This window comes from Triticum aestivum, chromosome 4B, assembly GCF_018294505.1.
Source record: "Triticum aestivum cultivar Chinese Spring chromosome 4B, IWGSC CS RefSeq v2.1, whole genome shotgun sequence".
NCBI lineage: Eukaryota > Viridiplantae > Streptophyta > Magnoliopsida > Poales > Poaceae > Triticum > Triticum aestivum.
Genome location: NC_057804.1, coordinates 618,818,032 through 618,843,541, shown reverse-complemented (window position 1 = coordinate 618,843,541; position 25,510 = coordinate 618,818,032). Strand labels below are relative to the sequence as shown.

The 25,510-nt window shown below is 43.3% G+C and overlaps 1 long non-coding RNA gene across 3 annotated transcripts; it reads left to right on the top strand.

Annotated features, from left to right (window-relative positions):
* The first annotated feature begins 8,774 nt into the window (after positions 1 to 8,774).
* LOC123093630 (uncharacterized) lies at positions 8,775 to 24,650 on the top strand. Of its 3 annotated transcripts, none has more exons than XR_006445459.1 (7): positions 8,775 to 9,353; positions 9,444 to 9,515; positions 9,997 to 10,134; positions 10,533 to 10,672; positions 21,832 to 23,100; positions 23,193 to 23,428; positions 24,230 to 24,650. It is a non-coding gene; the product is annotated as an uncharacterized lncRNA (long non-coding RNA). The 3 variants fall into 3 exon arrangements; XR_006445458.1 differs by having other exon boundaries at positions 9,964 to 10,134; positions 21,895 to 23,100; XR_006445457.1 differs by having other exon boundaries at positions 9,964 to 10,134.
* Positions 24,651 to 25,510: the final 860 nt, after the last annotated feature.

Genomic DNA, 25,510 nt, shown 5'->3' with positions numbered 1-25,510 from the left:
TTCGGTCTTCAAAATCCGCGAAGGACGTCGAGAAACACCACCATGAATTGTTGAGATACTCCGGGAGAATGAAAAACAAAGAGGTTGAGGTAATAATGAAAATATTTTGAAAACGATCTTGGAAAACATCTGACTGATGAAATTCATTCTTTCGTCAAACTTCGAAAAGAAGTTGGGAATGGCTCCGGGAAAATTAGAAGAGTCAGGTAAGATCCTGGGAAAGACCTGTGGGTTAGGGGCCACTCAAAGGAAACCACCGTTGAATGATTGATTGAAAAAGGGGGGGATTGCACCGGTTGAATTAAATGGCCTGAATGAGATAACAACCTCGAAATAATTTGGACGGATTGAGAATGGAAAGACGGGCCTTCTGAGATATATTCAACACTCGAGAACGAAGGAATAGCGAGAAGTGAATGATTAAGAGATACACCGGCATAAGAAAGCACTTGAAATGAGAAAAAGAATATGATCAACACGGAAAGCTTGAATTGGATCCACCGGAGAAGAATATGAGAATGAAGAATGATGAACTTGAAGCTCGTGAGCATCTTCACGAGGATCACCGGATCAGAACATTGAGAGAAAAGAATGAAGAGATTTCTCATCCATAAGGTGGACACTTGATTAAGAAATTTGAGTCCTTGAAGAAAAAAGGGTGGGAGGGCAGGAAAACAAAGGCAACTTGGGGGCAGATAGAATGGATACCGATGAGAAAACTTAGAATTGATCTTGCGGATGTTGAAATGATCGGATCCACTTGAAGAGAAGCACGCCGGTTGGAAAATAATTAACATGACGACCTCGATGAAGAAGGATTAGTATTCACATAGCAATATAAGAATACCGTTTAGGAAAGGTATGGAATCAACACTTGACTTCGAAGCAACTCAAATACCACAAATAAAACAAAACAAAGGATTTGGCTTGCAGAATAAGCCGGAACAAACATATGATAGAGATTTCGTCCGAAGTTTTCGTGGTGGGGCCCACATGGGCTCGATCATACAACACCATCATGTACAAGGCAGTGCACATGACATACGAAGTGTCCCCGGACCAGCATAGCCAAGGGTTCTTTAAGACACAATGAGACCACTGTAAAAACGACCGTGGATAGGCGGACCACTAGACGTCGAACCCCAATCTCATATCATGCATCTGTCGGAAAGAAAAAAAAACTAGAGCTACTTGAATTCCCACCTATAAAACTCCCAAAACTTTTTGGTTATGCAATCTGGTGTTGGGAATACAGGGGAAGCAATATATATCTCACCCAAAACAAACAATCCCTACATCCAAGTTGTATCCATCCGTCAACACATAACCAAGAAACCTTCAGAAATCATGTACCTCAACCTTCGAAAAGCATCCGTTATACAAGCTATGGCAATACTCCCGAACTCCCCAGTACTGGGTGGCGTCAAGGTTATCTCACCAACAACTGCATAAAAGAGATTTTCGATGTCAGCAAAACTCAGGTATTCCAGAACTGCAACGATAAAATTATGACGACAACACCTCGAAGCTCAACTCCCCGGGACACTGCCACAACCCCTAAATATTAGGAGGCACCAAGAACAATGTTCTCGTCATAAGAATATCGGAACGATCCCAAGATACCCGCGTGATCCTAAAAAAAATTAGTGAAATTTGAGGCGAGGAAAGACAAAACATCTATGTAAGGAGACCTCACCAGAGCGAGAAGGGACTAAGGAGTAAAAAGAATCCCACTCTCCGATATATATAATCCTAAGACTCAAAACATTTTTGTTCTAGACTCAACGACGCCAGCGAGTCGATCAAGCAAGGGGCTCCTAAGTCGGGGATGGCTCTGATTACCAACTTGTAACACCCACGATGCGGCTATATCTCCCACGTGTCGAAGCACGACTTAGAGGCATAACCGCATTGTGGTTTTGTCGCAAGAAGGGTCATCTTCACACAATCCCATGTAATGAACAAGACTGGGATAAAGAGTTGGCTTACAATTGCCACTTCACACAAGTACTTAAATAAATCATACATCATTCAGAGCACACACATAGTCCGACTACGGACGAAGCCAAAAGAAAAGAAGATAACCCAACTGCTAGATCCCCGATCGTCCCAACTGGGCTCCACTATTGATCATCAAGAAACAAAACATAGCAACAACTAAGGTCTTCGTTGAGCTCCCATCTAAGCTCGGTTGCATCATCTACACTGGTATCATCGGCACCTGCAACTGTTGTGATAGTATCTGGTGAGTCACAAGGACTCAGCAATCTCAAAACCCGTGAGATCAAGACTATTTAAGCTTAATGGGTAAGGAAGGGGTAAAGTGGTGAGGTTGCAGCAGTGACTAAGCAAGATATGGTGGCTAACATACGCAAATAAGAGCGAGAAGAGAAGCAAAGGAACGGTCGTGAAACTAGCAATGATCAAGAGGTGATCCTGAAACTACTTACGTCAAACATAACCCAAAACCGTGTTCACTTCCCGGACTCCGCCAAGAAGAGACCGTCACGACTACACACGCGGTTGATGCATTTTAATTAAGTCAAGTGTCAAGTTCTCTACACCCGGACATTAACAAATTCCCATCTGCCACATAACCGCGGGCACGGCTTTCGAAAGATAATACCCTGCAGGGTTGTCCCAACTTAGCCCATAACAAGGTCTCACGGTTAACGAAGGATATTCCCTCTCCCAGGAAGACCCGATCAAACTCGGAATCCTGGTTTACAAGACATTTCGACAATGGTAAAACAAGACCAGCAAGACCACCCGACTGTGCAGACAAATCCTGATAGGAGCTGCACATATCTCGTTCTCAGGGCACACGGATAAGCGAATCATACAGGTACCAACGTAATCCAAGTTGCCATGGAATGGTCCCGCACGGTACTCTAGTTTGGACCAACACTCGGAGGAGCACTGGCCCGGGGGGTAAAATAAAGATGACCCTTGAGTCTGCAGAACCCAAGGGAAAAAGGCTTAGGTGGCAAATGTTAAAACCAATGTTGGGCCTTGCTGGAGGAGTTTTATTCAAAGCGAACTGTCAATGGGGTCCCATAAATCACCCAACCGCGTAAGGAACGTAAAATTAAGGAACATAACACCGGTATGACGGAAACTAGGGCGGCAAGAGTGGAACAAAACACCAGGCATAAGGCCGAGCCTTCCACCCTTTACCAAGTATATAGATGTATTAGTTAAATAAGAGATATTGTGATATCCCAACATAATCATGTCCATCATGGAGCAATCTTCAACTTCACCTGCAACTAACAACGCTATAAGAGGGGCTGAGCAAAGAGGGAACATAGCCAAACAACGGTTTGCTAGGAAGGGTGAAACGGTTAAGGCTGACATGACAATATGGGAGGCATGGTAAACAAGTGATAGGTAGCGCAGCATAGCGATAGAATGAAGCAACTAGCAAGCAAAGATAGAAGTGATATCGAGGGTAATGATCATCTTGCCTGAAATCCCGCAAGGAAGAAGAACGAGTCCATGAAGAAGACAAACGGATGTAGATGAACGGATCCTCACAACTCCGGCACGAAACCAAAGCTAACGAGAGAATAATCCGGAAAGAAGCAAATAACATGGTAAACAACCATCACATAATCATGGCATGATGCACAACCAAGTATGATACATGTCCGGTTTAATGAGGCATGGCATGGCAATATGCACAAACAACACTACAAGTTAAGTGGAGCTTAATATGCAACGAGTTGCATATTGACGAAACACCACATCCATCTATTTAGTTCGCTCTCGTTTATGTACCCAATAACATTAAATGTTATTAAACATGGAAAGGGGTGAAGCATAATAAAACTACCTAGCTAGGCAAGTTTAAATGAGGCCGGAAACAACAAACAACAATTCTGGAAAAACCCCATGTCTTTTAGTAGTTTAATGCAAACACAATTTTAAGCATTTAAATGTTGTTATCATAATGCGGATGACATATACAAGTTTATGCAATTTTATGAAAATGTTGACATGAGCATGTTATGAAGCATTTGTTACCGTGGTGGAACGAAAGGGGTGCCACGGCAACGACAATGAAAATGGTGCCACGGCAACATTCCGATGATCCAATAACTCATTGAGATACCGGTGCAAAAGAGCAAGTGAGTGGATGTGCGAAACATGCAAAAGATGGTGGGGTGATCCCGATTACCGGGTGTCCGACATGTCAGTGGCATGGAAACGAGGAACGCGCAAGCGACAGCTCGGACACGGTGCAAACGCGAGCATCTCATACAACAAAGCATTCGATCACGGCCGGTCATCGCGGTGGTTATACCTTTGAAGCGTGCATTTTGGGGCGGTTCAAAATCATTAAGGGAAGTAGGCGTTCACGGGTCGTAGGGGAAGTAGTGGTACACGTTCGTTTTCGGAGAGGTACTTGAAGAATCCAGCGTCTTCGGGGCGACGATAGTGATACACACGACGTCGAGGTACTTGTCGGTCCGGTCTTGGCGGTGTAGATGTACACATTGTCGGGTACTTGTCACATCACCGGGTGTAGTCGTACACGTTCGAAGTAGAACTTGGCGTATCCATGTACTTGGCGTTCCGGTCCTGTAGTCGTACTAGGCATCCGATGAACTTGGCAAAATCACGAAGGCGTCCTTGGGCGTTCCTGGTTACCGCGTCTTGGCAAAACGAAGGGGATCTTGGCGTCCATGCAATCGGCAGCGGAGGTGCATGAAACCAGCGGCAGAGGACAAGCCGGATCTGGACAGGGTTGAAGATGAACGGCGAGGGCGCAACACTCTAGGAGGCAGTAGGGCGCGGGGACGGCAGGGGCTTGGTCGCGGGGGCTCGTCCATGGCGGCCCTGACCTCCGGAGCACAACGGGGCGGCGAGGAGGGGTTTCTCCGGCGAGCAGTGGGATGGAGCGGGCGACGAGACTTGGCGGTTGAGGACACTGGTGGTGCAGCATGAGGAAGGAGAGGCCGGAGCGATGATGAGCCGAAGGACGACGAGGAAGAGGGAGCTCCTCTCCCTGGCACGAGGAGGGAGACGAGGGGAAGGGGCGCGGAGGAGGAGAGGATGGGGCAAGGGCGCCGAACCTCTGCGTGCGTGTCTCCAGGCGGTTGAGGTCGAACGGAGGAAGGAGAAGGCGCGAGCGCTGATGAGGCTAGGGGGCGTCGGGCCACGGTGGCGGCGGATCGGGACAGAGAGTGAGAGAGAGGTGGGGGCTCGAGCGTGGGGTGAGGGGATCGGGCGCTGGCGGCACTAGAGGGAGGATGATTGGGGGAGGTTTGGTCGGGAGAGGGTTAGGGTTATAGGTGCGGCTGGGCCTAGGCTGGGCTAATGGGCCGGCTTAGTCGGTCGGGCCTAAGAGGTCGGCTGGGCTGGCTCTCGTCTCTCTCACTCTAATTCTCTAGAAACAGAAAATAACAAAGAATAAAAGGAGAAGAAAGGAGGTGTTGGGGAAGAAATTGGACACGCGGATAATTTTCCCGGACCCACAAGAATGTGCTTGTTCCAAGAAAATAGAAAAGGCCATGGTTGAAAGATGTAAATTCAAACTCATTTGAATTTCACTCAAATGGGTTTGAACTAGGACTTGGTTTTTGAAGTGTCCAAAAATGTTGAGATTTTTGGTGGAGCTCTGAAAAATGATGAAAGAAATTATGGGCAATGTTGGAGACCAAGAATTGAGATAACAACGGCATGGGATATTTTGCAAGTGGGTTATGGTTAATTCCAAATAAATGGAATAATTTATTATAGCTCCCTAATAATAGTAGGAGACTTTGAATATGTTTTAAAGAGAAATCACCATGTGAATATCCCTCGATTTAAATAGATCAACGATCTATGCAATTTATTTAGGTGAGTTTTAAAAAGGGGTTGCATGACGACATGATGGAATGCAAATGTGCAAAGATGAATGCATCAAACAAAACAAATCACACGACAAAACTCGGAATAGCTGGAAGTCTTCTGGAGCGTCGGTCTCGGGGCGTTACATTCATCATCCTCCACTACAACATCTTGAAGGTCCTCTTCCTTTAGCCCGAGTTCCTCCATCATCGCCTCTAGATCGGTCACTCCTGTGCCTGAACCAGACGCAACATCCTCCATAGTTCTCTTGCTCGAGAAATTCTGTTCCGCGGGCGGTACGGTCCCCATCGCTCTTTCCTCCCTCGCCACCGAGGAGGCCCTCGGGGCCCCGGCAGTCACCGGTGGGAGAAGGGGCGCGGGGTAGAAAGATCTCTACGATGGGGCGAAAGTCGCCGCCGCCGAGAGTAGAGGAAAACCCTAACGAGAGGGGTCAAATCTGGTCGAAAGTTGAAAATCATTACTTAAGAAGATGTTACACAACAATCACACGAGTGTGAAAAAGAAGAGAAAGGCCCATTCTCCCGGCAGGACAATACCCAAATATTTAGCCCGGCCCGCAACCCACAAGGCAGGACACCACGTTTTGGGCCATGGTGGGCCAACACGATTTTACTACTTCCTACGTGCAGCACTCGGTCACTACGGAATTGCGTCCCGTGGATCAGCCCCAGGCGACATCTGCTTTAATAAATAGCTAGTTTAAGTTAGGGTTTAGACTCGAGTTTTATTATATTGTTTAGCCATTGCTACAATCCGCATCTACGAGATGTGTAAGACTACCGCCTTTTTAGATCCATAGTGTACTTAATTTTTTATCCACAATTTCAGATTGCAATTCACCTTTGTTCTTTCTGGTTCTTGGGCTGCTTGAAGGAACTCGAACCTCGTTGTTCAGGTTGATCGTGCGTACGACAAGGTCAATAATCATCGGAGATTGGTTTAGCGATTCTCGAGGCGTATCGTCGGGTACGGTATAGCCGGATCGTCAAGGTCAAAATCCACCAAATCGATAATTATCCCCACTCTCATCAAAAGATCGGGCCGTCGTCGCATCAGAACTAAGGTGATTTTTTATGTAGAACCTTAAGGAGGACGCTTCCCTACCGACTCAATCTTCCAAATCGACACATTGTGGTTTCTAGACAATGCCCATGTGCAACACAGGTGCAGTGAATGTAACTCACCTACTATTAAATGCAACGAAGCAGCCGAGGTATGGCATCTTTTATGGTTGGATGAGATTATATATCAAGAGGGCATGCAGCGTCGATATGGCGGGTCAAGTTGTAATGGATTTTCTGATTCAGACTCCGGTACAAGAGCTTGGTCTTCTCGGCCAAAATAATATACATGAAATAATAGCCATCGTCTATTGGTATTTTTGATGGGAAAGAAGGAAAATTGTCTATGCTGGGCAAATCTATAATTCTAATAAAATAGTATCATACATCAAAGCTTTAACAACGGATGTTGTCGCCTCATTAGCTCCAAAGGCAATGATAAAGATGGATTGCTTAAGCCATCGGCTAGTTTTGTCAAAAGTTAATGTGGATGCAGCTTTTGATCAAGACCACATAAAAGGTGCATCGATCTGGACCTTTGTCCTTCGTGGTTCATCTGGTAATTTACTAATTGCTGCTAACTGAAAGATCGACACGTATACATAGATGTACTATCTCCTGAAGCTATGGCATTGTGTTGGGGTTTATTTGTGGCCAAAAGTGGGATGCAACAAGTTGTTGATCAACTTGGACAACTTAAAAGTCGTGGAAACTATGAAGAATGAAGGTTGATCAATGGGGATAGCAATGGTGATTTTCGATGACTACTACAATCTTGCTTGCAAGTTTCCTCATATATTTTTTATAATGGCGTAGCTCATGAGCTAGTTAGGATGCCCATAAGAGCTCCTTCTTGCGTGTGGATGGATGATGCCCCATCGAAGTTTCTTCCTCGTTGAACGATGTAACCATCGTCACTTGCTAATAAAAGGGAGAGGAAATTATATAACAATGGTATAGATATAAATTGTAGTAGAGATATGAAAGAAGGTTTGTTTCTCCAATTTGTTTGTCTGTATACTGTTTTTTTAGTCGTCTGCCTTCTAGGAATTCACTATTTGATGCATTTTGCGTCAAATAGTCGGGGCATCGCAAAGGAGGTTCGTGATAGCGAGCGCAATGGGCAAGTCCCTAATTTATAGCGCTACGTAGAGGCGTTTTGTTCCGGTTGTAGGAACGTTTTAGATGGTTCCCAGTTCCTGACTGGTTTTTTTATTCCTTTTTTGTTCTATTTACTCGTTTTTCCGGTTTCCTTTTTTGGGTTTTCATTTTCATTTTCATTTTTACGTTTTTGTGTTTTATGTTTCTTTTTCTTCCTTTTTGTTGTTTCATAAATTCAAAAGTTGTTTGCATATTGAAAACAATTCAAAATTTGAAATTTGTTCGTGTTTTAAAACACAATGTTCATAAATTCAAATATTTGTTCACGTTTTTCAAAAGTGCTTGCAAATTCGTAACATGTTCAAATATTTCAATAAATATTCAATTTTTGTTCATGGTTTTAGAAATTCCGCATGTTTGTCAAAATTTGTTTGGAATTTCGAAAATTCTTCACACTTTTTAATAATTTTTCTAAAAATCAAAAATTGTTTGTTTTTTGTTCAGTTTTCCAAAAAATGTTCGAAATTCCAAAAATGGTTCAAAAGTTTTTAAAAAATAACGTTCCCTCTTTTTTCAAATTTCGTTCACAAATTTTGGAATCACAAGCTACCGTATTTTTTTGAGAAGGCAGAAGCTACAGTAAGGTGCTGCAGTATTTATTTTTTCAGACCGTTGGTGCGTGGCCTCCACTTACGAAAGTTGTTCTTCAACACAGGAAAGGAAAGCCCAGCCCAGTAGCCCACGCAATCGTCCGTCTCCCACACCAAGCAGTCGTCCGTCTCCTCCGTCTCCAACACAATCCGCCGCCGCTTTCTCCTCCCATCCCCGTCTCACATCCCGTCGCTTCCGCCGTCGGCCGATTGAGTGTTTCCCGAATTCTTCGTCCGCCGTCCCTCCCCCCACTCAGGCACGCGTACACCCATCTTCCTCGCTCGCCTGGTTCCGTGGTTCGTGTACGATTCAGAGCGGAGTAGGGGATCAATTGATGTCAGGTTCGGCTTCCATCCAAAACCGGCCACCGGCCAGTCCACCGAGGGGAGAGCCCAGATTGTCCACGCGAAACCCTAGACCCCGCGCGCGTACCATCTCCGCCGCCTCGCCCAGTTCTTGCTCGCCTCAGCTCGCGGGGATGGAGCAGGACGCGCCGCCCGTCCCCTCGCACCAGGCCCAGGACGGCGGCGCCGTGGACGGCTGGGCGCAGAACGATAGCGAGGCCCCTCCCGTACGGCGCTCAGGCGGAGTGCCCCGAGGTCGTAGATCCTCCTCCTTGCCGGCGCTTCCGCGGCCACGTCTCCACTGCCGCCTCCGCGTGTGCGACCCTCAACGACGACTGTGCGTGCCCTTCAACCCTCTGTCTGGTATCCATCGATTGTATTGTCATTTGTTTCTGATCCGAGTATCTAAATCCATGGATGGTGGCAGCGGTGGGGAGGAGCCCTGCGACGACCTCGACGACGCCTGCTCCCCCGACCACAACCACTGCGTCCAAGAAAGGTATTGAACCAACCACACATCCCTCCTTCAAGAATCAAAACAACCATACATGCTGCCATGAACAACAATACATTACATTGCGTTGTTAGGACAAGCGAATCCATATGGTAGTAACGATTAATAAGATTAGCAGCCTTGGATGCAGTGAAGTGGCTAGAGAATTTCAGAATCCAGACTATTGCTGCTATAGATCTACTCTGCTCCGCCATTTGGTAACTAAATTGCAATGCAGCAGTTGTGTGGTTCACGGTTTATGCAGCAGCTGTTCTTCTACCGATCTGTTGCCCGATTGTGTGTGGTAGGTTAATTTACTGGGTAAACTGCACAGCTCCAGTAGCATGCAATGCGCTGGGATGACCGGACAAGTCACATGTTCAGTCAGACATTCCCTGCCTGCCTATGGCTATGTGATCCAGCTATATCCTTCTATTCCACTTGTTATGTGCAGTCACATGGATTGGGGATATGTACCTCGGTTTAGGTTTAAAGGGGCAATCTTTGAGCATTTGTATATCAACTATCGAGGATCTCAAGTTGACATGGACCGCACTATGATCAAGTGCATTCTGGTGCTATGATGATTGTGACAAAAGATGTTAGCTGCAGAAGCAATCACTATGTAAGTGTGACGTCTCTTTTGACCCTGCTTTGTTTATTTTTCAAATCATTAATATTTCCATTGCTTTCCTTCTTGCATAATTGCTCTAATCTCCAGAAATTTTGTGTTCATAAAAATTGCTAGTATATGATCATGAAATTGTATTGAGCAGAATAAAAAGGTCATTTGATTAATGGAATAGATTATGCCTTGACTTTGCTCAATACAGGTCTCAGCTGTGATAATGAAATTGTACTGAGCAGAACAGGAAAACATTTGATTAATGGAATAGATTATGCCTTAACTCTGTTCAAGATAGGTCTCAGGTCTCAACTGTGATATGAAATTGTACTGAGCAAAACAGGAAATATGTTATTTTTTTAATGGAATAGATTATGCCTTAACTCTGCTCGTGACAGGTCTCAGCTCCAATAATAAAAATCAGTGCACCTGAATTACAACACAATTTTTGTCATCTGGAACTGCACTTATAAGGTGTTTGGTCTGAAAGCTACACTCCTGAATACAATGTGATATAAAAGGTTCATGAAATCATCAGGTATGGAAATGGTTGACCGTTTTTGTAAATTACTTAGTACTATATTATCAGTTTGTTTTTTGCATTATTTCCCAGTTCTCTTGCAGTACTATTCAAGAACCTATCTTCCTGCCTACTAGATAAAAGAGGGGTTTTGTTTACTTAACATGGTTGCCTGATTAACATAGTCATGGTTTCTGTTAGTTATTTTTTCCACTACCGTAGCAACAACTTATCTTCCTACCTACCAGATATACTATTCCTTGATTGCTTAGCTCTCGGCTTAAGAAGCTCCACCATTCTTTTATATGATATTAGAAAAAAAATTGAGTTCTAACTTTGTTGAAAGACACACACAGTTCTGATGTTCTGGGGCCAATGTTCATTTCTAGAGGCAAACACTCTCGGATTTCTTAGTGAACTATAATCCCATCTAGATAACCCCCCTCGATATAGCTCCCTTTATTTGCATGACACAATCTAGCATATGACGGCTATGATTTGGATTGTGCGTGTTTCTCCAAAAACTAGGATTATATGCCTGAGAACAAACAAATAACGTTATAAACTTACCTCAAAGCCTATGGGTTGACTGAAGCTTGATAAATAGTTTCAAATGCACTATGGTCTCATAACAGTAGAAATAAACTTCGAGGGAAAGAGAACCATAAGTATAGGTGACTGCATAGTAGAAGACGTGTAATTGTGTTGCACTATACTGTCTTTATAGAAGCCGACAAAATCAGAGACATCCTAAATTTGGTTTTCTGTTCTTGTCAGTTAAGAAAAGAAACATTAACTCTTGGATTATCGGTAAGGGAATATGCCTTATTAGCATATTCTTATGGTGGTTATTATTGCTCAACGTTGTGAGGAAAAAGAAGAATATTCAGATTTTTCTATTTGTGGTTATATCTTTTGGATAAACAATAAAAGGGTAAACTGCGAAAAGAAACATGACGACCACCAGTAGTTATATCTTTATTTTGAATTAAACTAAAGTTGTCATGATAGCAATATTTTAGAATATTAAGATTTTTTCAAGATTTATGGTGATTATCACATTAACTCTGAAACTGAACTATTCGTGTCGGGCCAGAGAAGCATAATTTCAATACAAACTGCAATTGCTTGGGCAAGAGAAATCAACTCAACACTACAATTTTCCATATGATGTAGTAAGAGGGGGCGTACATTGTAAACCGATGTAGGGTGAAGGCTAGCCGCATCTTTGGCGTGTGGTCAAACCCGACAAGCTGCAACTATGTGGAGCATCCACATTACTGCCACCACATGCTTGCTAAAACAGTTAATATGTTCGTCCCCGTACATCGGCCACATCTTCGGCGAGCATGCTTGATGGCAAAATCGGGCAACAATCACTGCATGGATCGATGATATCCCACACGGTCTTGTTTGCATCAAAAGCGTGGCGCACTTTGGATAAGAATACACCAACCATTTTGCTAATGGGCATCTCAACATATCTATTTTGGCCTCATTTCCCTAACACGCTAGTAATTGTCTCCTTTCGTGTATTTCTCTTAGTCTCACACCCAAACACTTCATGATCTGAGAGAGGGAATGCCAACAGCCATGGCGGCAGTGTCCCCTCCGTCCGTTCATGCAACTTGAGAGGCTCTAGCGATGACGTGTGAGAGGCATCGGCGTCACTAAGTTTGCCACCATCCTAGCCGCGACGACAATGCGACAGAGCATATAGTGGAGGGCAGAGAAAGACAGTTGAGGGAGATGGCTTATCAGAAGAATCCAGAACACACGGATGACCGGTGTAGTAGAGAAGAGGATGAGGGGAATTACTGGGGAAGCCCAAGGGGACAAGCTAAGTGAGGTAGCCTCAGGTAATGAACAAGGCGGGGAAGCCGCAGGTGATGACGAACTTGATAAAGAAGCCATTAGAGGTAGAAGAAACTTCAATCCCTAGGAAGTAGCGAAGAGGACCAAGATTAGACATAAGAAATCCACTATGACGAGCCTTCACAAAGGCAAATGTACTTATTAGAGCCATTGCCAGTGTTATCGAGATATAGAAGAAGAGTTCAACCATGAGTTGAAAGGTGGACAAGTGTAGTATCACGAGCACTCGCCGAAAACTAGCCGTAGTCACCATCAAGACGAAACGTTCAAACCAGGCATGAGAGGTTTGGTTAAGGCCATAAAAAAAGTGACGAAGAAGACAAACCATGTCATCAAGAAGAGAATACCCAGGTGGTGGCTACATGTAGACCTCATGCAACTCAACATTAAGGAAGGCATTCCTAACATCAAGCCGAGAGACAGACCAGTGGCGAACATAAGCCACAATGAGAAGTGTGCGAAGGCCATGGGAGCAAATGCTCATTGTAGTCTTGGCCATGTTCCCCGAGGAAAGCCTTGCGCCACTAGATGAGCTTTGTAACACTCAAGGGAACCATTAGTGTATTAACATTATAGACACACTTACAAGCGATGGGACGAGCACGGGGAGGAAGAGAAATGACATCCCACATGCCGATGCGCACAAGAGCAACAATCTCCTCTACAATTGCATGCCGCCATTCGGGATGAACAGATGCGTCATGATAAGAAGTCGTCTCGAGAAAAGCGGCGCCAGAATAACCATAGTGGTCAATAGGCGGAAGCGAGAGCTCGAAAGCCATAAGTAGGCTGAGTTGGAGGTGATGCATTGCCAACAGGTGAGGACATTGTAGTAGAGGGAGATGGCTCGTCAGAAGGATCCATAACACGCGGACCACAAGTGTAGTGAAGAAGATGATGAAGGGGAATCATTGGGGAAGCCTCATGGACGAGCCAGGTGAGGTAGCCTCAAGTAATGAACGAGGTGGGGAAGCCGCATGTGACGGCGTGTGGGGTCTATAACAGTACTATGGGAGGACACACTGGGATAGGTGGGCAAGGGCAATAAATGAGTGATAAGTGTATCGGAAAATTGAGGGAAGTATCCTCAATTGGGGGGGGGGGGGGGCGAAGCAGAGGATGGACGTGCATAAAAAGGATGAGACTCAATGAGAAGTCACATATCGAGAAATGCGCATCCGATGACTGATAAGATCCCAACACTGATACCCCTTGTGCTCATCACTGTAACCTAAGAAGACATTCAATAGATTGATCAGACAATTTGGTACATGAAGAACGTAGCAAACACAACCAAACAAACTGTTTAGTACTCCATCCGTGTGAAAATACTTGTCAGAGAAATGGATGCATCTAGACATATTTTAGTTCTAGATACATCCATTTTTATCCATTGGGGTCAGAGAAATGGATGCATCTAGACATATTTTAGTTCTAGATACATCCATTTTTATCCATTGGGGTCAGAGAAATGGATGCATCTAGACATATTTTAGTTCTAGATACATCCATTTTTATCCATTGGGGGGGGGGGGCGAAGCAGAGGATGGACGTGCATAAAAAGGACGAGATTGAGAAGTCACATCTCGAGGAATGCGCATCCAACGACTGACAAGATCCCAACACTGATAGCCCTTGTGCTCATCACTTTAACCTAAGAAGGCATTCAACAGATTGATCGGACGGACGTGCATAAAAAGGATGAGACTCAATGAGAAGTCACATATCGAGAAATGCGCATCCGATGACTAATAAGATCCCAACACTGATACCTCTTGTGCTCATCACTGTAACCTAAGAAGACATTCAATAGATTGATCAGACAATTTGGTACATGAAGAACGTAGCAAACACAACCAAACAAACTGTTTAGTACTCCATCCGTGTGAAAATACTTGTCAGAGAAATGGATGCATCTAGACATATTTTAGTTCTAGATACATCCATTTTTATCCATTGGGGTCAGAGAAATGGATGCATCTAGACATATTTTAGTTCTAGATACATCCATTTTTATCCATTGGGGTCAGAGAAATGGATGCATCTAGACATATTTTAGTTCTAGATACATCCATTTTTATCCATTGGGGGGGGGGGGCGAAGCAGAGGATGGACGTGCATAAAAAGGACGAGATTGAGAAGTCACATCTCGAGGAATGCGCATCCAACGACTGACAAGATCCCAACACTGATAGCCCTTGTGCTCATCACTTTAACCTAAGAAGGCATTCAACAGATTGATCGGACAGTTTGGTGTGTGAAGAACGTAGCAAACGCAACCAAACAAAGTGTTTAGTAATCCATCCGTCCGAAAATACTTGTCGGAGTAATGGATGTATGTAGACATATTTCAGTTTTAGATGCATCCTTTTTATCCATTTGTGCGACAAGCAATTCCGGACGAAGGGAGTTGTTAGGGGAATGCCCACAAAGACGCTCGGAATGTCACCATGTAGAGCAAAGGAGGGATGATTATTGATGAGGTAGGTGGCTACGATCATCAACGCACTAGCCGCCTCATGAAGGTGGCGATGCTTGCGCTTAGCAACACCATTCTGACCACGAGCACAAGACGAGAACCGAGCAAGTGTGCTTTTCTCAACAAGGAATTCGTGCAGCAAATGAGGGATATACACACAAGCAGAATCTACACGAAAGACATGGATATGAGTGGAAAACTGAGTATGAACCAAGGCGACAGACTTCTTATAGATAGACCAAGCACTACAAGAGAGGCACAAAATAATAGGGTCTGACTTGTGTCTAGAGAACATTATAAAAGATAAATAAGTGGCGATGGCCTCTCTTACAAGGCACACGGCAGCTGGATCCCAAACATTATAGTTGAACAAGATCGAAAGGACGTCGAGACAGAGTCTCGCTCGTACAGATCAGTAATATGAACGTGTTACCCAACTAACAATCTGACGTCTAAAGACACATTACCAGACGATCAAAGAGACAGTCCAAGGAGAGAGTCCAAGAACCAACATGGTGCGCGAACATGCAGAACGAGGGTAGACGAGAGTGGTCGAAGGACTGGCGGCGGTGTAGCAGAGGAGGCGAGCTGCACCTCCAGAGGGCGCGTGATCATAGCCTGAGGGCCAACACCAAAGTAGAGAACCCGGTGTGCCGATCTAAATCGGATACAAAGTCGAAGTTGAGAATTACCCTACAACCAAATTAAAAATGCTAACCTCCCTGAATGAAGCTTGCCTGTTAGTTATCATTAGCAGTAAGGAACATGTAATGAAGAAATTTAGAGGGCCATTGCGGTGTCGACTGCCTGGCGGCTATGGCGACGCGCAGCAGGTAACACGAGATGTGGGATTGAGGCGTCACACATAGCAGCCCAAAGTCAGCCGAAGGATGCCCAGCTGGACTGGTAGAGAGCAGAGAGTACACGTGAGGTGTGGCAAATCTGGTATCTGCATGTGGGTTTGTTACTAGGCTTGGTTGGATCATAGTTATGATTTGTGATAGATTCCTTCCTTTGAAGATTGAAGCAGGTGAAGTTTAGGGTGTAGTATGATCAACCTGAGATATATCGGATTTATATAGGTATAGTATGATTGGCATCAGTGTGGTATTGGTGGACTATCGGATCATCTTGGATATTACTACTTGGATTCTAGGTTGGAGGTAACTTGGGCATTTGGATTTGTGATATTTTGACCTAAGCTTAGTAGCTTGTATGTGCACCATATGGATATGGGCATGTAGATGATAAATGGACCGGAGTTGGTAGACTTTGATGATTTTGCTAGCCCTCCTCATATGTATTGGACTTAGATAACTATGATACTAGGCTTGGTTGGATCATAGTTATGATTTGTGCTGGATTCCTTCATTTGAAGATTGAAGATGGAGAACTTTAGGGTGTAGAGTAATCAACGTGAGAATATCGGATTTATATAGGTATAGTATGATTGAAATGAGTGTGGTATTGGTTGACTATTGGATCATCTTGCATATTGCTACTTGGATTCTAGGTTTAGGATAACTCGGGCACTTGGATTTGTGATATTTTGACCTAAGCTTAGTAGCTTGTATGTGCCCCATATGAATATGAGCCATGGAGATGATACAAATGGATAGGAGTTGGTAGACTTCGATGATGGCAATTTCAATGGCATGTGCCTTTTTGGAGCAACTGATCTCGCTTTTGTTATGTGTTTGTGCTAGTTTAGATGCAATAGTAGTAGGAAAGTAGTAGTTATGAAGTGATGTTATATTGATGGATAAATAGATCTTTAATAAACCTTGGAACAATTTAGATTTACTTAGGTGATTGTGATCTTGAAAAAAAATCTCGTGGATATTCTTCTAATTTTTGTATCTATAGTCATGTCATCAACTGGAAGATTGCTTTATAAAATTGGACTTGGATAACCATGATACTGGGCTTGCTTGGATCATGGTTATGATTTGTGCTAGATTCCCACATTTGAAGATTAAAGCTGGAGAACTTTTGGGTGTAGTATGATCAACCTGTGATGTATTGGATCATCCTGGATTGAATTAGTTGTAAGGAAATAAAGATCTTGGAGTAATAGAAATGGTGTTTGGTTAGATGATATAACTACTTGGATTCTAGGTTGGAGATAAATTGGGCACTTGGATTTGTGTTTGTTTTACCTAAGCTTAGTAGCTTGTATGTGCCCCATATGGATATGAGCATCGAGATGATACAAATGGATTGGAGTTGTTGGTAGACTTTGATAGTTTTGATGGCCCTCCCTAAGAATGTTATGACTTATACAAGATCATCATGGGAGGATGGTTTAGATTAATTAGAATATATGGCAATTTGGTGGTATGTGCCTTGTTGGAGCAGCTGATCTCGCTTTTATAATGTGTTTGTTCTTATTTAGATGAAGTATTAGCAAAAGCGTAGTACTTATGAAGTTGTATTATATTGGTGGATAAATATATCTTTAGTTAACCTTGAAACAATTTGAATTTACTTAGGTGATTGTGATTTTGAAAAAAATATATCGGTGGATAAATAACTTCAAATTTTGGATCTATAGTCATCCAATGGAAACTTGCTTGGTTGGATCATGCTTATGATCTGTGGTAGATTCGCACATTTGGAGATTGAAACTAGAGAACTTTAGGATGTAGTATGATCAGTCGGAGATATATTGAATTTATATGGCTGTAATGATCAACATAATTGTGGAAATTGATGGGCTAAATCATCTTGGATTGAATTAGTAGTAAGGAAACAAAGATCTTGGAGTAATAGAAATAATATTTCCTTTAAGATTAGATGATATAACTACTTGGATTCTAGGTTGGAGATAACTTGACCTAAGTTTAGTAGCTTGTATATGCCCCATATGGATATGAGCATGGAGATGATACAAATGGATTGTAGGTGGTAGACTTTGATGGCCCTCCCCAAGAATGTATGAGTACAAGATCATCATGGGACAATGGTTTGGATTAATTAGAACAAATGGAAATTTCGGTGGTATGTGTGCCTTGTTGGAGCAGCTGATCTCGCTTTTATTATGTGTTTGTGCTCATTTAGATGCAGTAGTAGCAGCAACGTAGTACTTATTCAAAGATGAACCTAAGGGTGAAGGTTTGGATTTGCTAATTTCAATCATTAAGGTTCATCAGTTATTTTGATATTCTCAAATCTTATTGGATGATGTTTTGGTGTTGAACTCAAAGTTTTTTGGTCACTCATGAACCTGGAACTTGATCCATGAGATGATCGCAAATTCTCGACCCCTCTTGATTCTTCGCTTGCTCAGTACAATAATTTAGTCTCCAAAGATTCTGATTTGGATTATTATTATTATTGGTTGGTTCTCTAAAAATTGGGATTATATGGTCAGGGGCCGTGGTGACTTCTTGTCGACCTGCGTTTGGATGATCATTACTTTCTCTATTTAATTTCTTCCTCTCCACATCTCACCTTTAGTCCAACAATCCTAATTTGCATTTATTGGTGGTTTTCTAGAAATTAGGGGTTATACGGCTCAATAGGGGTACTTATCGTCTCGCTGATCTATGTTTGGAGATCATTACTCTCTCCATTTAATTCCCTCCTTTGCATTGTTCATTTTTAGTCCCTTATAACAATTCTAATTTGAATTTATTGGTGATTCTCCAGAAGTCTTTAATAAATAGTCTTAAGACCAAAGGCATTACCAAAAGCCCCCAGCGGACCGACCACCGCCATGACCTCAATTTGCGCAAGGGTTTATGAACAACACCACATCATCTGCGTACAAGGTTTATGAACAACACCAGATCATCACCGCCATGACCTCCTGCATCACTGCTCGGCTAGGGCGAGGCTGAATCCAGTCCTGCTCCTTGTTACATCATTTGGCACAGTTGACCCAATGGTGTGGCATCTCCTCCAGCGGCGGTGCACCATCCTCATCACCACCACCTCCCTACGCCGCAACGGGTCATCGGCCAGCCGCAGTGGATAGAACGTGATTGAGTCCACGTGTACAAGCACCGGGTAGCATAGGAGGCACACCTCCCCCTTGCCACCATCAAGGCCGAAACCTGGCGAGAGGGAGACATGCATGAGCGGGTGGGGGCAGTAAGCACAAGGCTGCACCTCGTTGGGGTCGTCCACCCATGCCCTGATGACAAAGTACATGAGGTCGAGCTTGTCGAAGGATTCGATGACCATATGGTAGATTAGGCATTCGGGCAACAGTTCTTGGGCGGTTTGAGGCGAGAACTCCCGCAGGGGATGTGTTGGATGGACAGTCTAACGATGTAGCAGCATTGAACCGCCACACTAGGAGCGGCGTGCCGCGGTAGTGGACTGCGTCCACCCCACGAACCATGTCGAACCACCGGCAGTGCGTGAAGCTGGCGAAGAAAGATCCTAGCTGCATGAGAGAGACCTGAAAGCCGTTGTTTCGAAAGCTCCGGGAAGTCGTCCTTGATGCCCTCAACAATTTTTACCAGGATTAGAGACGACCTCGTAGCCGCCACCATGAGCACCAGCGCCAAATCCCATAGGTAAGAACATATCCTCGATGAGGCACCTCGTCTTGCGCGAGCGGGTGTTGCCCCTCGTCGGGTCGTACACGAACATAGCCGACATGGAAGGCTCCAGGGACGAAAGGGCGGGTGGCTCCTTGTTGGGAAAGGTGAACCTAGAATGAGTCGGCGATTCGGGTGGTCGAGGGGTGGGGGGGACCAGCCTGGATTGGACTGACTAGCGGCGGCGGGGGTGGCAGCTGCACTCACGGCCTTGGCGGTGGTCAAGGCAGGGCTAAGAGTAGTGATGGACTCATTAGCGGCGGCCAGGTCATCATGGCGGCGCGTGAAGTTCCTTCTGTAGCACATCCTCTAGCCCAAGTGGTACATTTGTTCATTTGTGATATGTTCTGTTAGTGTTATGTTCTCGTTGTCTCTTGCTCTGTTTCTCTTGCCCACAGGTACATTTGTTCATTTTCGTGGACTTGCTATGTTCTATTGTAATTCGAGTTCAAATGTCAAGTTGCGCCGCCACAAAATGCTGCTACTTTAACTTCTGTAAGCGCAGCGAGTAGCATAGGCGTCCGCTGCAGCTGCTCACATGGAACGTATGCCCTGTTGCAGCCTCGCAAGTACCCACATCTCTCCCTCCCTCCCTCCCTCCTCTCGATTTGATCCCCATAAATTCTCAGCTTTATTTCTCTGGATTTTTGTTTTATCTATGCCTGTTATGTCTTTGACAAAATCCAAGCAGATTGAGGGGAAGATTTTGTGCTTAGTTTTTTACTCAAGTATTTCATCTTTCTCTCAAATTTAGCTCCAATGAACTGAATTTTTTTGGCATCACTTTTTTTCCTGGAGATCATTATCATCTCATCTCACCACTCATGCCACATAACCTGGCGAGCTCACTCCTTACTCATTCTATGTACCACATTTGTAGATCAGTTTAAGGTACTGTTAATGAACCAAAAGTTAATGTTGTTGGCCTTGCCAAAATGCCATGAAGCTTGACATGCGACAGTTCCTTCAAAGGGGTCCTTCAGCCTCCAAGGAGAAGGGAAGTGATGGATAGGGAAAGAAACTAGGCGAAGCTCTGGATGCTCGATCGAGTACGCACCCAATTAGCACTCTACTTCGTCGGTTGTCCACTGAAATTTGCTCCATGACATCTTGCTTGCCATGTGGTCACCTTACCTCAAAAATTGACATATTATAATCTATGAACTACTACAAGTAAACTATACAACCAAATGATTGTTCCAAAAATTCAAATTTGCACCATGCTTTCCATCTGATCTGCCAGTTTAACTATCTTAATTGTACCGCAGACGTTTGATGTGTGGTAGTACGTGTGTGATGAAGCATGGTGTAGTAGCAAACTAACAACTGAATTTTTTGACATACCATGGATTTCTTTCTGCCTCTATTTGATGCTCGGTGGTGCTGATCCGAAGGTCCGTGCGGACCCTGCTCTGGACATATGTCTCCTTAATTTATGTGTGCAATTGTGCAATCCATGCTTTACTCTTTAAAATGAGACAATAAAATTTAGCTCATGTTGCCCTTCCATCATGCACCCAGAATATATTACCTTTCTGCTTTTTATATTTTGGTTGGGCATGTTTCATGATCAGAGGATCGATGATTTGTGATGATTTGTTATGCTAGACAATGGAAATAAGATTTGGTGGAAAACAAATGATATGATACGTGATTTATGATGTACTACTATTTTAGATAACAATACTAAGCTTTTATTTGGTTGTTCTGCATTTTTTCCCTTTGCAAAGATAGATATTATAAGAGATAAATATCATGTACAGGCTAACTTTTTGTGTGCGTATTAGTATGCCTTGCTGCCAAGTGGAAATAGTCTATATGATGCTCATAAATAGAGCTTCCTGGTGGGAAGGATGAGGCACACTCATTGATACTTTGGTTTTATATCCATTTGTTATACAGTTTTTCTCTTCCAAGCATATAAACTTTAGCAAATTAGAGTGTGCAATCAAGTTCCTAAGTGATCATTTTTACCATATTATCAAGTTTGGGAGCATATACGATATGAGCATATAAGATAAGAGCATGTCATGCTACATGAAAATCTGCCTGGAGATCTAATTTCGTATTTTTTCGTCGGTTAGAAAACCAGTTTCCTGAGTTGTTAGTCTGAGCATTCAAATTGATCCGCAGAGTTCAGGGCTTCTGGATGGAAGAGTTTCCTACAACGTCAAAATCTTAGTACTCTCTGCATAGACTTCATAATTATGCCTGACTTTTTCTGAGGAATTGTTGAAGTATGCCTTTTATTTGGGTTGTTTGTGCATTTGCAGTGTTGGAGGTGTTAGTGCAAGATTGTAGAGTTGGAAAGTATAGTAAAACGTCAATTGGTGCAGGGACTTGGTGAAGCCATCAGCCTCGACTGTGTCTGCTTCCCTGATGGTTTTGACTTCTGACTAGTGATTCTGATGCATATTACTTGATGATTTGGTCTTTGTGGCAGCTTTCAGTTTGAACTGGCATTCAGTGGCTTCATCCTCTTTGGTGCAGCCTGGAGTTAGTAGTGTGCACATCTGAATCTCTTGACTTTTTCCTGAAGCATATTACGTGGTTTATGGTGTCTGCTAACTTGCATGCGATTTTGATGGAATCTGATCTTGTTTTTTTGCTCCCAGTATATACAAAAGGCTAGAAGTAAATGATGGAAGATCCTTTGGTCTCAAACGAGGGTCCTACTTTCATACCCAAAGTTTGTATAGTAGATAATCAAATATTGGCCTTTAGCTTGCAAATGTATCACCTTATAGAAGTAAAGGTTGCATCTACATGAGCTCTGATTATCTCCATATATACTTGAATTACTTTGGGGTCACGCTTGGATTTGTCAGACTACCATTCTACATGCTGTTCTCGATGATTACACTTGATTTGTTAATTTATGTACCTTATGTCAAAAAACATTATCCAAAATTTGTTTTTGGTATACGCAGACTTTGAAATTTGTTGATAAAGAAAGATCACGCCTAATTTGCTGGCTCTCTGTTGACACTTAACAGTACTGGGCTCCTGACTTTGTAGTTGGATAATGTTGATGACTCGGTATGCGGAGAGAGGTTAGGAATTGTTGCTATGGACTAAAACAATGCAGAGTTGAAGGTTCTGAACTGGGAACTTGAACAAACAGTTTGCCTACCTTTCTTGTCGAATTGATTTTTTAGAAACAGTTTGTATAGTAGATAATCAAAGGGATGCAGTGCATTTACTTTCTGTGTCAGGCTGTTGTTCACTGGAAAAGGGGAAATGCAGAAATACGGCCGACGGGTATCTTGTACGGTGGGCCAGGTTTGTGGTGGAGGAGCACCTCCTTTAACGATTCAAAACAGGGCCGTGGCTCATGCCGTCATTCCCGTCCTGATCCGTGGCTCGTTTAGACCTCAGTACCCGAGTAAATGGAGGGATGGGTTGCTGGGCAGAGTTCTCTCCTACCTCCGGCTCCTGGTTTTTTCTATTATCGAGTGAGGCTAGATGGGCGGCGGAGCTTCTATTCGAAGGAAACAAAGGCTAGCGCAGAAGATGGAATTTCTGATGCAATCGATTAAAAGGTATGATTCTGCAGTGCTTGTATTCTATTGGCCTCGGATTAGGTATAGCTTTTGCCTGAGTTCTGTCTTCAATTTCATATTTTTCTAAGCAGAACCACCGTGCTGGAGGACGTTAACGATGGCAACGTACTCATGGAGCCACTACACTGCCAGTGGTCGCAACCGTTGCAGACCCGCTGCCGCCCATGGCGGCAGTGAGTGCGGAAGGCCAGATCTGTGCGGCTGATGGCATGGTCGATACTGAAATCGATGGTTTACTGCAAGCATCCGAGCAGTCGATTACTCGATTTGTTAGATGGACCCAAAAGCCCCAGCATGGACTCGGAAGGTATGAATTTATTCAGCTGTGCAGTCTGAAGAAACATGAAATGCAATTGCCATTACATGTGTGTATGTAAGAATTAAGATGTGGATATGTACAATTTATGAACTGTGGCAAACATATGGACCTTGGTGAACTCAGGTTGAGAGTGTCATTAGACAGTGGATGGCATACATAATGCAGTTGGAAAATTTTGCACTGTACTTTAAAAAATATGACATTGCACAGGTTAAAATTTGGATTACATATTCAGTATCCTAAATACTAACTCAGGTTGAGAGTGTCATTAGACAGTGGATGGCATTCATAATGCAATTGGAAAATTTTGCACTGTACTTTAAAAAATATGACATTGCACAGGTTAAAATTTGGATTTACATATTCAGTATCCTAAATACATGGTCATAGTTTAAAAAGCTTTAGCAACTTAAGGCTCTCTATGAATTAACATCCATAATTATATCGACAGTGGTTGCTGATATGAGTAATGGAGCTAGTGTGGGCTGAAGTACAAATTTGACAGAGAATGTGGCAAGCTGTCCATAAATTGGGATTTCTATTCTGTTGTGTGCTGCATTGAAACTACTAGTCTGATATAATACAATATAATGAGGTTTGCAGTTCATGGTCACTGATAAAAGACTTGAAAAAAATGTTAGCTGGAATGCAGCAGTATTTTTATTTTTGAAAGCTTAGTTCATGAAGCGGGTTTTGTGTGATTTGTGACTCCGTAACTAAAAATGGGCTGCTGCTGCTGTCATATATTTATATCTGTAGCTGATGGCATATCTGGTCTTGCGTGCACAGTGAGGATCGGTGCGGCCGCTGCCGCACCGGGAAGGTCACCTTGTCCTAATCGCACTAGTGCACTGGAGAAGGCAATTCATGGTTTTGCGGAAAATCCAGGAGATGATGTGATCGTCCCTGCACTAGGAACTAGCTTTGATTGTTTGAGTGAAGCCTTCGACTATTGCCATTGGACTTCGATTCTTTTGGGTGAAGCATACGACTTTTACAAGCTTCGATTCTTTGACAAATCTATATTTTAGTAATCCTCCTTGTTTTCTGAAACTGATGTATAGTGGTATGTACATTGAAATGGATTTCTAAAGTGACAGTAAATTAGACAACTATTTTACGATGTGTAGCCAAAAGCCAAAAGGATAATTGCACTATTATTAGGATCAAATATGATTTCAGTCTCGAGAAAATCTGCCTTTTCTTCTTCCTTTGTGACTTCCAAATCTAAATCAAAAGCCACCTGGGTTGTACTGTTTTTCAGTGCATTTTGAAAGTTGTTAACACAAAGTAGGAACAAATGACCCAATTTCTTTGCATTCATTTTTGTTGGGTTTTGCTTTCTTTTCACCTTCATTCTGTACTTTTGTGCTTTTGTACTGACTTTGTATACTCCGAATCCTAGTATTTTGTATGCACTAGCAACTTCACACTTAGATAATTATTCTTGTGATCACACTGAAGCTGTTATTTCACCATTACAAGTTGTACTGATTGTCACCGTACTTTGTGAGCCGTGCTGTCGTCATGTTGTAGCGATTTTTCCTGAGAACGATGAACTACCATCTGTTTTCCAATTGATCTTCAGATCTTCTCTCGAATGCTTTATGTTTACGGAGGTACTGCCATATCTTAGCTTTTGCAGATGAATTGATATGCGTCTTGGGTTGGCTGACCAAACATGGTAACACTGTCAACTAAATATCGCTGAGGTTTCCTTGACTGCATTCAGATCGCAGACCAGACCGCGTTCAGAAAATAGTTGAGTGCAGTATTTGAAACATGGCGTGAAGCCGTGAACCATCTGTACACCTCAACTTGAGTTTGAATCTTGAATTTCGGAACCGTTGAGCAGGAAAAGCTTTGGATTTAGAATAATGGCGCAGACATAGCTTTGGATATACTTCCTCCGTTCCTAAATGTAAGTCTTTTTAGAGATTTTAAATGGACTACCATATACAGATGTATATAGACACATTTTAGAGTGTAGATTCACTCATTTTGCTCCCTATGTAGTCACCTGTTGAAAGGACACGGTGTTTCTGCGCTCGAGCTCATATGTGCTCTATA